The sequence below is a fragment of the Protopterus annectens genome, chromosome 10.part0 (genome assembly GCF_019279795.1).
Source record: "Protopterus annectens isolate FY-2018-M chromosome 10.part0, PAN1.0, whole genome shotgun sequence".
Classification (NCBI taxonomy): domain Eukaryota; kingdom Metazoa; phylum Chordata; order Ceratodontiformes; family Protopteridae; genus Protopterus; species Protopterus annectens.
The window spans coordinates 1280634185-1280652915 of record NC_056744.1 but is presented as its reverse complement, the minus strand read 5'-3'; positions in this window follow the sequence as shown (position 1 = coordinate 1280652915).

Genomic DNA, 18731 nt, shown 5'->3' with positions numbered 1-18731 from the left:
AGCAGGAAAACTGAAAGAGATAGGAATTAACCCAGAGCGGCCAATAAGCTACTAGTTTCAGGGCTGAGACCACTCCTCCATGGACAGATAGGCTGCTCAAAGCTCCCCACTCTCACTGGTGAACAGAGAAGCTTCATCCTATCCAAGTAAGGATATGGGCAACACAGGAAACTATATCACAGTCTGGATTTCAGCAAAACCTGAAATCTGAACTAATTTAGTTCAGCAAAGGTGGGAAAAGAGAATTTTTATTTTTTTTTGTTTTTTTTTTTTTTCAGGAAACAGCAGAAAAACACACAGAAAACACACTGTAAATGCTATAAACAGGCTAGCACACTTTAGTGGGTAGCCTACAACAGTTATACAATACAAAAACAACTTAAATTGATATAAAACAAGTGCAAAAAGTGTAAAAAGCAGAAGGCAAATGCAATTTAAACTTTTTAAAACACAGATCAGTTAGAAATTCACTTTTTAGGCGGGAAAAGGCAGTCGGAGCAAAAAAAAGAAGAAAAAAATACTTAAATCTGGAAAAGTCTCTCTTGGGTCTCTCTGTTGCCTGTATAACTCTGCAGGACACCACGAGGAGCTGTGCGGAGTTGTATACTGGTGCAAAACTGTACAAATGCGTGTTTTAAAGCAGGGAAACTCAAAGAGATAGGAATTGACCCAAAACGGCCAATAAGCTACTAGTTTCAGGGCTGAGACCACTCCTCCAGGGACAAATAGGCTGCTCAAAGCTCCGCACTCTCTCTGGTGAACAGAGAAGCTTCCTCCTATCCAAGTAAGGATATGGGCAACACAGGAAACTATACCACAGTCTGGATTTCAGCAAAACCTGAAATCTGGACTAATTTATTTCAGCAAAGGCGGGAAAAGAGAATTTTTTTTTGTTTTTTTGTTTTTTTTTTCAGGAAACAGCAGAAAAACACACAGAAAACACTGTAAATGCTATAAACAGGCTAGCGCACTTTAGTGTGTAGCCTACAACAGTTATACAATACAAAAAAGATGTAAATTGATATAAAACAAGTGCAAAAACTGTAAAAAGCAGAAGGCAAATGCAATTTAAACTTTTTGAAGCACAGATCAGTTAGAAATTCGCTTTTTAGGTGGGAAAAGGCAATCAGACCAAAAAAACAGAGAAAAAATACTTAAATCTGGAAAAGTCTCTCTTGGGTCTCTCTGTTACCTGTATCACTCTGCAGGACACCACGAGGAGCTGTGTGGAGTTGTATACTGGTGCAAAACCGCGCATTTGCTGGTTTTAAAGCAGGGAAACTGAAAGAGATAGGTATTGACCCAAAACGGCCAATAAGTTACTAGTTTCAGGGCTGAGACCATTCCTCCAGGGACAGATAGGCTGCTCAAAGCTCCCCAATCTCACTGGTGAACAGAGAAGCTTCCTCCTATCCAAGTAAGGATATGGGCAACACAGGAAACTATACCACAGTCCAGAATTCAGCAAAACCTGAAATCTGGACTAATCTAGTTCAGCAAAGGCGGGAAAAGAGAATTTTTTTGTTTTGTTTTTTTCAGGAAACAGCAGAAAAACACACAGAAAACACTGTAAATGTTATAAACAGGCTAGCAGTTTTAAAGCATCATTTTAGAGATGGAAGGTTGAGAGCTATGGGCACTTGGACTCATCTGGTTCTCGCGTATCCCATCTTTCACCCAACAATGGGCACCAAAGGAAATCTTATTTGAGAGATGAATACCAATACAATAAAATATAGCTACTGTATTATTACTATGGTTCCATTCACTCTTTAATGTATGAAACATGGCAATCTTCCATCCCTCTTTTTCCTGTTGAGAATATATGCTCAATACTGACTCCATTATTAATTAAGTGTTTAACTATAACATGACAATTCCTCTCAAACTTCAATCATTAGACTGTAAAGCACCTACTCTTATAATTTAAACAAATGGACAATATGTTTTATACGTACTAACAGCTTACCAACAATTTCAACTATGTAGCTCATCGCATGATTAAATGTGCCATTTTATACTTATAAAATGCTGTTTTGATGAATTAATATTATTCAGTGTCATTTACCATAGATATCAATTAAAAAACTGACAACACTTTAATGCATTCTAGACCCTTTAAATGTATAAATCCGAGGAACATGGCTCTTTAAAATGTAAATTGAGGAACACTCCTCATAATGAGGTAAACTTAAGAGGTATAAGCATGACAATTCCGATATCCCTGTAATCTGGGATTTCTCCACATGCAGGTGTTCAGGTATTTGCAGGGAATCATGTAGAGCTCAGCATGATGTTTATCAGGTTTGCACATCTTACAAATGTAGTGATTCAGAAACAATAGTGAGATGAACCCTTATTAGTATTATTCTCCATAGTGGAATGTGGTCACATTACAGTAGCTTATTGCAACATTACATACATCACAAGGTGGTGTAATGTTATGTACCTTTCAAATATGGGAGCATGATATAACATTTCTACAAAAGCTGCAGAGTCCAGATGGAGGGATGTGGGGACAAATGGAGAGATGAGGTTACGAATGGAGGGATGAGGTTACGAATGGAGGGATGAGGTTACAAATGGAGGGATGAGGTTACAAATGGAGGGATGAGGTTACGAATGGAGGGATGAGGTTACAAATGGAGGGATGAGGTTACGAATGGAGGGATGAGGTTACAAATGGAGGGATGAGGTTACGAATGGAGGGATGAGGTTATGAATGGAGGGATGAGGTTACAAATGGAGGGATGAGGTTACGAATGGAGGGATGAGGTTACAAATGGAGGGATGAGGTTACGAATGGAGGGATGAGGTTACGAATGGAGGGATGAGGTTATGAATGGAGGGATGAGGTTACGAATGGAGGGATGAGGTTACGAATGGAGGGATGAGGTTACGAATGGAGGGATGAGGAAATCAGCAAGAAAAGGAGAGTAGTATTGCTGCAATTGTTTTCATCCTCAAGTCTTCATCAGTACTTTCACAAAGTCCACCCTGTTTTCCCAAAATCTCAACAAGACAATACTGATAAATAGATTATTTCTTATATATCATATGTCTGGAGAGATGTGGGTTAAAAAATAAAAAAGACAGCTGAGTGCACAAGACACAAGATGAAAAAGTGCACAATCCTAGTGTGCTTTCTGGTTCTATGACTGGAAAATGGCAGTGTAGAATCCTCAAGACACAGAAGCATTCCTACAATGGACTTGGTCCAGGCTCAGGGGGAGGATGCCCCCCCCTATTGTAGAAGGGAGTAGTAGTCCACAAAAAACACAAAAACGTGTCAGGCCAAAAAGTGCCATAAAGATGACAGAGTGGACTTTTGAGGATAAGGATGGAATTATGCATTGTTGCTGTTATGCAAGAAGCCCAGAATTTACAGATAGAAGATATGCAGAAAGATCATGAGATCAATTAGGTGTAAGAAAAACTGTCAAAAGCTTCAAATGCAAATTTGCATTCATTAATGCAACAGATCCATGAAAAACATTACATAGAGAAAAAAACTTTGGCATGCCTGAAAAAGAAGCAATACAGAAAGTACAAAAATATAAAGAAAAAGACCCAGATTTTTTTGAAAGGTATAAAAAAGAAATGCAGTCATAGAAAAGAAAAAGAGATCTGAAATGATATAATAGGATCATAGTAGATTACTAGGCTATCGACCTGGAGGTCATTTCAAGACTAGCCATTTCATCCCAAAGTAATACCATAGAAATGTTAGCTAATACACAAGACTGCATTTACTAATGACTGCTCATGTCCAGAAGGATTGTAGGTGCTATTCCTGGTAAGAATTCCATCCACTCATCTAAGTTCCTTTTGAACAGTGCCATAGCGCTGCTCTGTTTCATATGAATAGGTAACCTATTTCAAAGACACAGCAGTCACTGGGAGATAAATCTGTCCCTCCAGCATGTCCTATTTAAGTCACAGGCCATATTTAGATCCCAGGAATGGGTGGCCTTAGTCTGTTTAATTTACAGATATGCAGCAAGTTCATTAGGTTTGGGTATGAGATTACTGTGTAAGCCAGGCATAAGTTTCCCCTAAGAAGTCTATATGATACAGAGTAAAGTGGCAGGGACTTTAGTTGGTTGGTGTACAGTACATGTGAGCCCCTGGATCTTCTTTGTTAGAAACCTTTGAGGTTTCTCCAGTTGCTGCAGGTGCTTTGTACGGTACATGCTGAATAGGGCATTATACTCAATTATGGGCCGGATTAGTGCCAGTTATAGAGGGGTTATAACCTCTTTTGCTCATGATGCGATATCATTACTAATCAAGTGTGCTACGTAGGAAGTCTTCCTTACTACAGTAGACACATGGTGGACGAAGTTAAGGTCGCAGTCAACTTTTGAACCCAAGTCCCTTACTATTTTGTGGGTACTTAGGGTATTGTTGTTGATTTGATAGTGTGAAGGGACTTTGTGCTGAAGGGAATGATGATGCTTTTCTTCGCATTCAGTTTGAGACCATGACTAAGACACCAGTCGTTGGTCTGCTAAGACCCTCCTGGAGTATACTGACATCATTTGGGGATTCAATAATTGCATCCAATTTGCAGTCATCTGAAAACTTGGTCAGCTACAACACCTTAGTTTTCACCTGAACTTCTGAGAAGTATGTGCCAAACAATAGGGGCCCAGCACTGACCCCTGTGGCACTGCGCTGGTAACAGGTCTACTGGTTGATGTGGAGTCACACAGTTTGATGGTGTATGTCTGGTTTGTGGGCCAGTTAGCAGCCCATCTTACAACAAAGGGGTTTACATTCAGTTTGCTAAGTTTATTGGTAATGCCTAAGTGTGGGATTGTGTCAAAAGCCTTTGCCAAGTTGAGGTATGCTGTGTGCACAGATCTGCCCTCATCAATGGCCCTGGTCAAGATTTAGCAGGCAGGATCTACCCCTGATGAAGCCAGATTGGGTATGATCCAGGGTGTGGAGGTCACCTATGTCTTTATTTATGAGGTCCATAATGTTATGTTCCATGACGTTACAGATGAGGCTGGTCAGGCTTATGGGTCTGTAATTCCCTGTGTATGTTGCTAGGCCACCATTGTGGAGAGAAATAACTGTTGCTGTTCTCCATTCCACAGGAACAAAGCCTGTGGTTAGATTATGATTGAAAATGGTATATAATGATGATGCTAGTTCATGTTTTAGCCTTTTTAGAAGTCTCATCCCAAAGAGGCTGTGTTTTTTTGCCTTGGACAAGGGTTTGATGACCTGTTCCACAGATATGTGGGGGGGTGGGGGAGTTTAGGGCAAGGTTTGTGATAGATTTGGAGGGGATAAGGAGTGAAATTTTCACCAAACCTATCCTCTATCAGATTTGCTATTTCTCTGGGGTCAGTGTGTGTGATACAGTTGGTCATTAGTTCTGCACATGTTGGGTCCTTCCTTTTAGGTTATGTACATAGCTGTAAAAGGCTTGATGGTTATCCTTGGCTCTGCTAGCTAAGTTTTTTTCAAAGGTGCCCTTACAGGATTTGACAAGTCATCTTATTTGCCTCTTGAGGCTGAGTAGGGTGCTTTTCCCTTGTTAGGGTCTTGTCTCTGTTTTCATGGACAGCAACTTTTTGAGTTTATTGTAAGTTTGTTGATGCTGGATGCCCACCATGGTGGTTTGTTTTTACTTGGTGCTCTGGCTTTGATTCTTCCTGGTGCAGTCAAGCCTATACACTTATGCAAGTGGTTGCACAGGGCTTTAGTGTAAGCTTCGGTGTAGTTAACACTATCTGCTAGGGGTGGGGCTCGCAATGCATTTATACCTTCACCTAGGAGGGTATAGTTTGCTTTGTGAAGGTTTTTAGTATGATTTTGCCCTTTGTGAGTTCTGGTGTTAATGTCAGCTCAAAGGTGACTGACTTGTGGTCAAATTTAACTAATGAGTTTAACCGCCAGTTGCAGTAGTGCATCCATTTGACATGTTAGTGAGGACCAGATCTAGTATGTTTCTTCCTCTTGTGAGGGTATGAACAATTTGTACCAGGGCATTTGAGTTAACAAAGTCAAGGAATGTTTGCCCTAGTGGGTTAGGGCTAGCATAGCTTTCCCAGTTGAGGGTGGGATAATTGAAATCCCTCAAAACCAGAGTGTTTGGTAATATTTGGATTGTCTCTAGTTTGGTCAAATAGGCTTCGGATGCACATCATGACCCACGGATGGGGATCTATAACTGGCTATGATGACTTGAATGGATGTCTTACCCACCATAACCTGGACTTGGAGTAACTCCATGGAGTTGTCCAGTCTAATTAGGTGGGAGGTGAATTTATCTATAATATAGATAGATATATCACCATCTTTGGTTCACACATGTCCATTTTGCGGTCTGAAAGTGTGGACGGCATTGCTGCCTTGCAAAGCTGGGGTACTGTCTGAGGCCTTGAACCAAGTTTTTGTGATTGCACAAACATCTACATCTTCCAGTGATAGAAATGCTTCCAGGGTGTGCAGTTTTTGGTTTAAGGTCATAGTGTTTAGCAGTATGACCCTTATTTTGTTATTATTGGCAATTTTCTCACTGGTAAATTTGTTTTTGAGACTTTCCCTAAAAAAGTCACTATGGGTGAGGCAAGAGCCTTTGCCAGCAGCCAAAACCCTAGAGGTTCCATGTGCAAACCGTCTCTGGCAAAGCAGCGAGATTTGTCGACCATGGCTTCCCAGGCTGATAGTAACTGGATCCTTTTTGAATGACACCATAAACTAAAACAATTATTGAAATCAGTCATTTTTTTTGTTTATACTGTGGTATCATTCTAGGTGAGGGTAGTATGCTGCTCAAGGCTATGCACATACCTGCCTGGGACACATACTCAGAGAGCTCTATCATGAGTCTCTTCATATAGTCCAGTGAGGTACATCTCAGGTCATTCTCTCCAAATGAACTGTGACAGAGTCATAATGGTACTTCTTGCTGAGAGACATGAGTACCTGCCTGATCTGATGAATTCTGGCACTGGACAAGCAGCTGACTGTGAATTTCTCCTTGTCCAACCTGGTGAGTGAGACACACAGAGTCTCCAATGACTAGAAAATGTGTTTTTGAGTGTTACACCTTACAAGCTTGGTAGGTGAGGCACTGGTATTGATATATGTGTCATGGCTGCTGTGGGAACTGTGTTAGTTGTAGCTGTCTTGTGTTTTGGAGGTCTCTGGTGTCTCGGTAGGTTTTTTGAAAGAAACTCCACATATGTTGATTTTTGTGTTGGATGCATACTATGTGTATGAGTAGTGGTACTCTGTACATGTGTAGTGGTGGGTTGCTGTGTGTTACTGTTTTGAGTGTGAGACAGCATGGATTCAAGATTCTTGGTGTAGATGCATCTCTCACACTCTGTACTAGAGTGAGTTATTAGTAGAGGGTTGTCAGTGTACATGAGGCAATTGCTACAGTGCCTCAAGAGACCCAAGTCAACAAGGTTATCAGAAGAAAGAAGGATGGTCAAACTGTCCATAATACTAGGTTTAAGACGGTTGTAACTGGCTGGCTTTTCAGGATCGATCAAGGAGGAGCTCAGTCAATGGATATTTCTGCCTGGGGAGTTTCTGCTGGTAATTTAATAAGTTTCAGCTCACTGGCAGTATTTCTTTGACTGGGAAAGCAGCAAGAATGAGGGTTACACTAATGTGCCACAGCTGTAATGAATGGAAAACTATTGAATTAATCTGTCTGGCTATGGTGCACAATTGTGCAGCAGTGAGCAATGCTGCACACTGCACAAACAAGCAGAAACCTGCTCAAATGCAAGCCATAAATACCAGAAGCTAAAAACTTGAAAACACTTTTAAAAGGTTCAAAAGGACCAATGAGGATGCTTATTCCAAGCCGTAGACCAACCACTTTATACCAGACAGGTTCCAGTCAGAGCAATCCTCTCACAGGAGTGCAAAAAGGCCCCTTTCAATCCAAGATGGCCTGGAAAATGTGCTCAGAACAAACAGCGACTACAAACAGACCCAGAAGCAGCAAACTTGCATCTGGTCTATGCTACAGCTACTAGCTACCTTAGTTTCAGTGGGAACCACTAGAGAATGTTTAATACAAAGGAAAAGTAGCAATGAAACACTAACAAAAGTGTTTAACACAACAAAAAATCAGCAAGAAGACTAATAAATGTTTTAAATAGCTAAGAAATCAGTTATTATAACACTGTTTGGTGGGAAAACCAGAACAAGCAGAACAGATTGATTTGCAAAAGTGAAAAACATCAGCAAATACTCGATAAACAGTAAAAATAGCAAAAAGATCTTAGTAAAAGGTGAAAACAGCAATGAAATTCAATTAAACAGGCACAGACAAACAATTGCAGTGCACTACTATGGATTAGTACACAGCATTTAAATACAGTATTCATTTTCAGCCGAGTGTGCCTCCAGGCGTTAATGCAGTTACCTCCTATTGCACCTGTAGGTGTCAGATATTGCTTGTTCACTCTAAGAAATGTTTTAAACATAAATTTTTTCAATAAATTTATTTAATTATAATTTGTTTAATAAATTTATTTAATTATAATTTGTTCAATAAATTTATTTAATTATAATTTGTTCAATACATTTATTTAATTATAATTTGTTCAATAAATTTATTTAATTATACTATTGGAGTTCTTCGCTTCTGGTTTCGTGTATACATTTTGCATAAATGTTCTAAACAGCTAACAATCAGTTATAACACTGCTTGGTGGGAAAACCAAAACAAGCAGTACAGATTGCTTTGCAACAGTGAAAAACACCAGCAAATACTTAACAAACAGTGAAAATAGCAAAAAGAATTTATTAAACAGTGAATTTGATTTAACAGGCACAGTAAGGCAGACTGCAGTACAACAGTGTGGATTAGTACATAGTATATAACTACAGTATTAAAGTAGGCAGCAGGCAATAAAAGTGCAGTAAATTGTGTAAATAAGCAAAAGAACGGGCAACTTGTGTTTTTTGAAAACTCAGAAGCCTCTAGTCATATAGTATCTCAGCTCAGAGTTGTGGCTGGTAGCCCACCTCAGTTTAGCTTGGTACAAACAAAAATATTTATGCAAAGGAGAAAGCCAAACGAATTAACACAACAAAGTAGCCCCAAATATATTTGAATAGAAGTGCAGGCAAAGGCAGCCAGATTCAGAAAATTTCACAATACAAAAATTAAGAACACAAATGGGACTGTAGAACTGAGGATTAGTAAGGTAAACATATAGAAACTGAAGTTACAGAATACCTGCAAAGTGAAGGACTTAGTGTAGAAAATCCAACACAGGAAATGTCACAGCATGATGGAAAAATGAGTCACCAAATTATGGCAAAACATATGGAGTGGGAGACATCTGAAGAAGAAATATGGATGTGGGAAGAAAAATAATTTCATATGTTGCAAAATTTATACAAAGAACAAAGCAAAACTAATCAATACAAAAACACAGCACAAAACACAAAAGATACTTGAAAAGAAATACAGACAAAGGCACAAATATATGGAAAATTTCACAATACAAAAAATATGAAAACAAAGGGGGAATACAGAAATGAGGGTTAGTAATGGAGAAGTTGTAGAAATTGAAACCCAAGTTATGGATTACCTGCAAAGTGAAAGATTTAGTGTGGAAAATCAAACACAGGAAATGCCACAGCACTATAGAACAACCATTCCCCAAACTAAAGAGAAACAGGTAGAATTGGGAGTATCTGACAAATTTCCAAATGATTATTCTCTGGAGCCTTCAGAATAAAACCAGTACAAAAGTTCAGTTGGAGATGCACAAAATGTGAAGGAGTGGGAAACAGTGGCAACTGTGACACAGTCCGTGTTGTGGAGTGGTGGGCCAATGAGTTCCCATATGAAGGAGCAGCAGATGATGCAGGATGCAGCTGAAGAGGATATGTCACTGGAAGACATTCGAAAACTTTCTGTAGAATGCCCACAGGAAACAGCAAAGAATGTGCTTTCAGTTTAGAAGAAAATGGTCTAAGGGAAGAGTTGTTTGATTTAACTGAGATGGATAGACATATTAAAATTGATGAAAGAAATAGACTACAGAAAGTAAGTAAGACCCACGATATTAGATGTCTAATAAAACAGATGAACACAGTAATCAAGACTATTTACGGAAAGTCCTGTGACATAACAGAAGTAAATAGGATATATTACTGTGCAGCTAAATTAATAACAGATAAACTCTTACCACAAAAACACAGGGTAGTAAGGGAAAGAAATGAATGAAATAAAATGCCATCATGGACGCATTGGATAGAGAAAACTATAAGGCAATTAAGACAAGACCACTGTTAGAAGAATATAGATGATGGAACAGATAAAAAAATAGACATTTAAAAAACAATGCACAGTATCAGAACAGACCATGACCTATCAACACTATTGCAAATAATAAACTAATGACATCAGCCTCGACAGAAAGAAACCTAGAAGATCTGCAGATAAACATAAAGAAAAAGTACAAAATAAGCAATTCATTAATGACCCCAAAAGTATTATAGAGAAAATGGAAACAATGGAAACAAACATCACTAAGAAATAAGAAATAGGCATATTGCAGAGAAAAAAAGTATGAAGATGCTGAATGGCTAGAGAAAGTGAAAGAAATAGTAAGGATGTCAAATGTACTGGATATAAAATGAAATGAAGTAATGGCCAGAAAAAAATTGAAACATAATTTAGAAAAGCTCCCAAATGGAAAATTCCAGGCCCAGATGCAATACCTAACATCTGGCTAAAAGTATTCACATCTTTACACAAATATTTAGCACTGAGTAAGAAATACTTAAATGCCCCTCCCAAACAGACAACAGCCTAGTTAACAATAGCAGCAATGATTCTCCTCCTTAACAGTTAAGCATGTTAAGTCATCCTAAAAGCTATAGGCCAATAATTTGACTTCCAACGATGTACAAACTATATATTGGAACGGATGCAGATAAAGGTTATAGTCATTTTGAAGAAAACTCAATCATGGGAATAGAACAAAAAAGTTAACAAAATAAAGTCTTATAGAACAAAGGATGATTTGTTGCTAAAGAAAGCCATAAGAGACAATTGTAAAAAGGGGAAGAATCTAAGTATGGCATGGATAGATTATAAAAAACATCTGACAGCATCCTAGATTCATTGATAAAGGAATGCTTACAGATTTAAAAGCTGCATCATACATTGATCAGTTACATTACAGTGACCCTGAAACAGTGGCAAACCAGTTTGCAATTAAGCCATTACAAAGAGCAAATTATTATCCAGGGATAAAACTCCAAAAGTGAATATTCCAGGATGATTCTGTGTCACAGCTGTAGCTTTGTCTTGCCCTTAACTCATTAAACTGTTTACTTAAGAGATTAGGTCTTGGTTGCAATTTGGCTCCTAAAAAACAAACTTGCTTAATGGCTTCTCATCTACTTTTTGTGAATGACTTAAAACCATATAGTTCATCAGATGAGGAGTCAAAAGCACAACTGCAATTGGTTAAAACTGTCTCAGATGATGCAAGAATGACATTTGGCCTTGATAAATAAACAAAAGCAACACTTAAAGTAGGAAAGTTACAGTACCAAGAAAATATCAGTCTGGAGCATGAATGTGATATTAAAGAACTTCAACAGGAAGAAGTATATATTTTAGAACTGATGAAAGATCGACAGCATAACATGAACAAATGTGAATAAAACGTAGTAAGGAATAGTTCAGAAGCCTAAAACTATTATTGAAAACAGCCTTGACATCTGGGAAAAAAAGTCCATGCTATAAATCAGTTTGATCCTCCTGTTCTAACTTACAGTCTTGGTGCAACTAAGTGGTCCCAAAAGTATTGGACTAGTTGGACAGAATAATGAGAAAAATACCTCACACTTATCAAATGATATATAAAAATCAGTGCATACCAAGATTATATACTCCATGCTCTGAAGTGAGTATGGACCGCCTAGACCAAGATTATACATTCCATGCTCTGTAGTGGGTATGGACCACCTAGATATTGATTACATGTGTAGATCTGCTGTGGTGGGACTGTATACATATCTGCTGCCTTCATTAGATCCAAAAAAATAGTGAAAGTTTTAGAATATGAGGAGAGGAAGTCTAAGATAACCTCGCTACTTTGTTTAACAAAACTATTTCAGTGTAAAGTAGGAATAAAAATCAAACCAGAGAGCAACTGAATGTGCCAAAAAGTAAAAGAAAGAATATAAGGAGAAGGATCAGATGAGAAGGAAAAAAATGTGAAAAAGCTATAAATATAGTGGCTAGTAGACATATCTCCTAGAATAACCTCATGTTGATCAGGATTTGACACAGGAATAATTAAGGAGTGGTGAGTTGAAACCAAAGGGTAAAAGGTTAATAATGACAGCATAAGATAGTGGACTACATACATTTACAAAGTCCATTGAACATGTGAGAGATGCAAACAAGCAAATGTAGGTCCCTTAAAAAAGAATTGGAAACAGGTGCATACCTTGTTCCTAGGTGTGACATCCTCATAGCAAAGGGCCACTGAAAGGCACAATAATGTGGCAAGACTGTTGCCATTGGGATTTTGTAAACACTACAGTGTAGAAGTAGCTGGGAAGCATTGGAAACATGATTCACAAAGAATTATAGAGAATGAAATGTACGGCACATGGGATCACCCATCCCCAGTGGTTCAAAAAATAGATGCGAGAGAACTAGATATAATAGTCCATGAAAAAAGACAAAAGTAGCATTGATCATTGAAAATGCTGTACCTAGTAACTGCAGTGTCTCAGAGATTCAAAGTCATTAACTATCAAGATTTGTAGATAAAAACAAGAGCAATGTGGAAGAAAGATACCCAGACAGTTCCAATAGTAGTAGGAGCAATGGATCTAATTAGAGAGAATCTATATTCTTATTCATATATGCTACCAATACATGTAACTCTGTATGAACTGCAGAAAGAGTAAGTTCTGGGTACATTGTGGGTGCTGTAAAGAACGCTATTGGCTAACATCAAAGGTTGAAACAATACTAATTTCAAACTAAGTATATTAACCTCAGTGGAAAAGCATGTACTGCCTTTGCCCTGATGTAGTGTGATCTCTGAGTTAGTATATTTTGGTAGTGGGAGTGTATGGGAAGCGGTCCTTCCTGCATACACAAATTATTATTGTTATATGTACTTTTGCTACAGTTTTGTGATTGGGAGTAATGAGGTAACAAGTATAGGGCTTATTATATAGAGTAGTTGGTAGTTTTTAATATCCTATGCTTAAAACTGTAATTTATGAGATACTCAAGAGGGTTATCTATTTTGAAGCTGAGCTGTGCATGCTTACTTGATGATATACTTAGAAAAACAGTGTGGGAACAGTACTTTTCTGCTCAAAGCAAGTATCCATTTCAGAGATGCATCACAGGTAAATTTTCATTCTTCTAAATAGCCCGTAGATGTTTGTGCTGTGTGATGGTGAGTATGTGTTTGTGTGAATTGGATTAAGCAGAGAATCATAAAAATGAATGAACAACTGAATGAATGAATTAATTAATTAATCAGTGGGGGCTGGTGAATTCAATGCTAGGGAGGCTACAAGGAGCATCAACTGTCTGTATACCTATGATCAAACAGCAGAGGAGGTCATTCACTTTTATCCACATACAAGTAATTACATATAAATGCCCACTCAGTCTAGTTGCTTTATTGACAATATACACCTTGAAGGTCTGATTTCAATCAACAGGTCTGGCATTGGATGAAATGAAGCCTCAGAAAAAAGACTCCATGTGGTCACCACCAGTGCTTGCTGGTTCCCCAGAACCACTAATAGTGCTTTCCAGTTTCATACGTCTTGCCCTCCCTCACCATCTGCTCAGATTTTTATGTGCCACCTTCCTTTTCCGCACTTTTCTTCATCATTTCAACACACCCTAACTAGTCAAGACTGCATTGGAATAACTGAGGAGAAAGTTATTGAATTAGGCCAGGATTTGCTTCCTGTAGGTCCCAAGAAGCCAAGAAATTCTTGATGCTCTAAGCTACATTTCAAAGCTCATTCCAACAATTTGATACATTGATAGCAGGAACAGAAATCATGAGTAAGGAAATAAATTTAGTCTTATTTTTTCTTTCAAGAAAGAAATAGGATGTGTCCAAAGGTTACACCTATAAAGTAGTAGCTTCCAATAAACTGAGGTGACAAATTCCTGCAAGGAAATATGACACACACACGCACACACACACACACACACACACACACACATGCATATATATATATATATATATATATATATATATATATATATATATATATACGTGTGTGTGTGTGTGTGTGTGTGTGTGTGTGTGCGTGTGTGCGTGTGTGCACGATACTGACTGCTCCCCCTCACTCCAGAAAAGCAAAACATAGTCAGATTCACTGTGTCCTTTTGGTTTTAAATTGGGAAGAAAGTGAAAATAAAATGGTGGCACCCTATGTGGCAGCGGCTGCTTCAGATCCCTACAGAAAAGTGCACTATCTGTCTTGTTTTTCATCGGATACATCAGAAAAATCTGTTTCAGAAGCAGAAAATTAATGTATGCTATACCACAATGCTTAGAATCTGCTTGAAATTCAATCTCTAATTTAGCCATGCTGTATGTATGATGAGCTACTAACAGTGAGGCCTGTAAGGTCTAACACACTCCAGGAACTACTACAGCTAGGCATCTTGCTGAAACATGGCCAAAAAAGCACAGATCTGGCTAAGCATACATTCATCATCCCTGGCAGATGCATAAAAAAGAAAAGATGTAAAAGATCAAGAAAAAAAGGCACCAGAGCAGGAATTACAGCCAGACTGAAAGCTATTCCACACAGGCCTGCACTTCCTTCCTTACTATTGGCTAATGTACACTCTCTAAAGAGTAAGATGGATTACTTAAGCCTGAACTCTCTATTCATACTAAGGTGAAAAAGAGTTGTTTATTTGTGTTCACTGAAAAGATCCCAAAAGGTACATGTGGGAAATATTAGCTCTAAAAGTATAACTCTGAACATGGGCATACCATAGAGCTGTGTCCTGAGTCTTGTTCACCTTGTTTATACATGACTTTGTAGCCAGATATGAATCCCAACAGAATAGTTTGCAGATGACACCACAGTCATAGGTCGTGTCAGGAACGGCATAAAAACAGCATATAGGAGTGAAGTGGAAGATCTGCTAGGCTGGTGTGACAGCAACAATCTGCACTGAATGTCAGCAAGACCAAGGAACTGATTGTGGACTTTAGGAGATCTCAGGAAGCACTTCAACCTCTGAAAATCAAGGGAGTGACAGTAGAAAGAGTCAACAGCAATAAGTTCCTGGGTATACACATATCAGAGGACCTGTTTTGGTTGGTGCACACCAAGCACACTGTCAAAAAAGTGCAGCAGTGTGTGAAAGTAAGCCTGGCACTGTCCATCCTCCAAGCTTTCTATCGGGGAGCCATCAAGAGCGTACTGACAAACAACATCATTGTATTGTATGGGAACTGTAATGCCCCAGAGTAGTAACAGCAACAGAAAGAATCATTGGCTCTCCAATGGCATCCTTGGATGACTTACATGAATCTCGATGTATTAGAAGAGCTAGAAAGATAATAAATGACCACACTCACCCTGTTATGGTATGTTCTCCTGCCTTTCCTCAGGTAGACATTACCACAGCATGCACTGTAAGACTTCCAGGCTCCATAGAAGCTTTTTCCCCTTATCCACCAGATTGCTGAACTCTAACAACAGGCATGCCAGAAGCCATTCTGCTCTTTCCACTAACTGAATATCCTCTTGACTAATCCTGTAAATGACATACTCTCGTGTCCATTTATTCTACTATCAGTACTACTAGTAGTGTCCTTTAGTGCAAGATCCAGATCTTCATCTGTCCTGAAACTTGAATGTGCAATACTCCATGCAATATTTTTTCTTCATATGTACCTGTTAATGTGAAAATTCAGTTGTGTGAAATATCTACTTGTGCAATACCCTAAATGGCATATTTTTATACATGTAATAGCTCCAAGTGTCTGACTTAGTATTACTAAATAATAACTGCATGCATGTATGTTTCTTGCATTGGGAACAAAGCAACATACTTTCATTTAGCTGCACTATTTGCAGATCTAAATGACAATAAAGTTTACTTTGACTTTGAAGAACAAATGACTGCAGTCATACATTTCAAGGTGTTTCAGCTGTCATACAAATTCCCAGCATACCTTCTTTCCCCTACCCCTCCACAAAAAAAAAAAAAAAAAAAAAAAAACTTTCTCTGTAATCCCGCAGTGTCAGATTGGGATGAAATTGAAAGAGGAAATGCGACAGTAAAATATTTCAACTTGTTGCTTTTACATGTATATCCAAGCATGTTTCTTACCCTTACTCCTGAAAAATAGTCACTGTATACAAGTCTCAAATCTGAATATGACAAAAGTGAGGAAAAATAATAGTCACACTAAAGAATTCCAACTAGCTACTGCTACACCATACGCTATTCCTAGACTAGCTAAAAGTGACCTTTTGTGTATACCTTTGGGGATCGATTGTGGGAAAATTAAATAAATATATAGATATAGATAGACTGATTGACCTTTCTCTCTCTCTATCTTCTTCTTCTTTTGGCTTTTTCCCAGTTAGGGGTCACCACAGCCAATCACCTGTCTGCTCATGATTGGCAGTGGAGTTTTACAGTGTCGAGTTGCCAGCCCGGCATCCAACCTTCTACAGAAGGCACACACATGCACGCACTCACACCTAGGGGCAATTTTAGAGTACCCAATCCACCTACAGCATGTCTTTGGGATGTGGGAGGAAAGCGGAGCAGCCAGAGGAAACCCACGTGACCACAGGGAGGACATACAGACTCCGTACAGAAGGCACCCCAGCTCAGAATTGAACCAGAGAACCTCTTGCTGTGAGGCATATATATATATATATATATATATATATATATATATATATATATATATATATATATATATATATATATATATATATATATATATATATAGGAATAAATCAGAGTCATGGTGCTGACTTTTACATTATTATATATAGGTAAGTGAAGCATCTACATGAGATTCAAATATACTATGTATGGATCATGTAGTGGCTGACCTGTTGTGATGTAAACAAAGCTGTAATTATATTAAGCCAACCTTATTTTAATTAGCAAGTCAGATGGTATAGCACCAGACACAGAGGAAGGGCCACATTTGGTCCATTGGAAGGGACTATTATGCCTGCAACTTCCTTTGAAACATGTTGCCCTGAAGCTGGTACAATGTGCATAGAAGCATATATGCTTCCATAAGTCAGAGCTATTTCAATGCAGCATTGCCATAATACAGGATTAGGTATTCAACAAAAGAAAAATCCTTGACTTCATCACAGATGATAGCTATCTCCTAATTCCTAACTCTTAGCCATTAAGAGAGCAAATTTGGCAATAAGATCTTACCCTAAAGGAATGATGTTGTTTCCATAGTTATGCATATTAGCAATATTTTCATATGACTGGTAATACTTCAATGCTTGCAACTGCTGTATTCATATCAAGGCTTCATCTGCATACTGATAAAAATTATTATGTATGCACATTGCCAGTGCACGTTAAATAATCTATGAGATATTGAAGATCGACACTAAAATGTTATAGAAAATATGATACATTTGCCTTGTTTACTTTGATACAGTATTAATAAGCTTGATAGTAAGGTTATAAACATGCACACATACATGGCCATGTAGCAAAAATTATACCCTGGGCTATAAAGATGTGTTTGTCCCCACTGTTATAAATATTAACACTAGTTGCATATTAATAGTGTTAGTAGGAATATGTCAAGAATGGTGGCCTTACCATTAGGGAACATGGTGTCAGCAGAATATTTAATGAGCATGCAAAGTGAATCACTCTGTGTGTGATGCATGTTCCATGACTGGGTACACATTGCTTGCTACAAGTAAATAATTGCTTCAATAATGCAGCAAGAAACTTAACAGCACTGTAATTATAGACTTTGTAAAAACATACCTAGGAAGTAGATAATATGCTGTCTTCCACTACCCTGTTATTTCTAACAACTAAGTCTAAGATCACTGCATCTCTGAGTAGGGGATACTCTACATACCTCTCAACTGTACCAAATTTCTTGTTTTTTACCAGTTTTGAGGTCCAAATAATGGGGTGGCATGATTGCCGAGTGGCACCCCTTAATTTCCGATTTTCCCAACTCTGTTTTTTAAATTTTTGGCCTTTAACCTGATGTCATCACATGCGCAATGATGTCAGCCTGTGAATAGTCTGCCAGCCTGTCAGAATTGAAGCTCTAAGCATTTCTGGCTGCTCCAGGGACATATTTCGAGCGGGAATTACAAACTGTTATTTGTGAGCGAAGAACTTCAGCCAGGGAATATTTATTTGTGAGTGAATGATGAACCAGAGGGAATATTTTTTATTTGTGAACAGCCAAGGGAACTCAGTACTCAGTTTAGAACACTGCTGCAAGTCAAGTAAGTGTTCCATTACAACGAGAGGATTTTATTCATGAGCCAGGGAATTACAGAGGAAGGGAAGTCAGACTCAGTACAGAACACTGCTGCAAGTCATATATGTGTGTGCGTGTGTGTGTGTGTGTGTGTGTGTGTGTGTGTGTGTGTGTGTGTGTGTGTGTGTGTAATGCCCCATTTAAATATACCTGGTGGCTACAGTTACTCAGGTTCAAACCCTGTACCTTTAA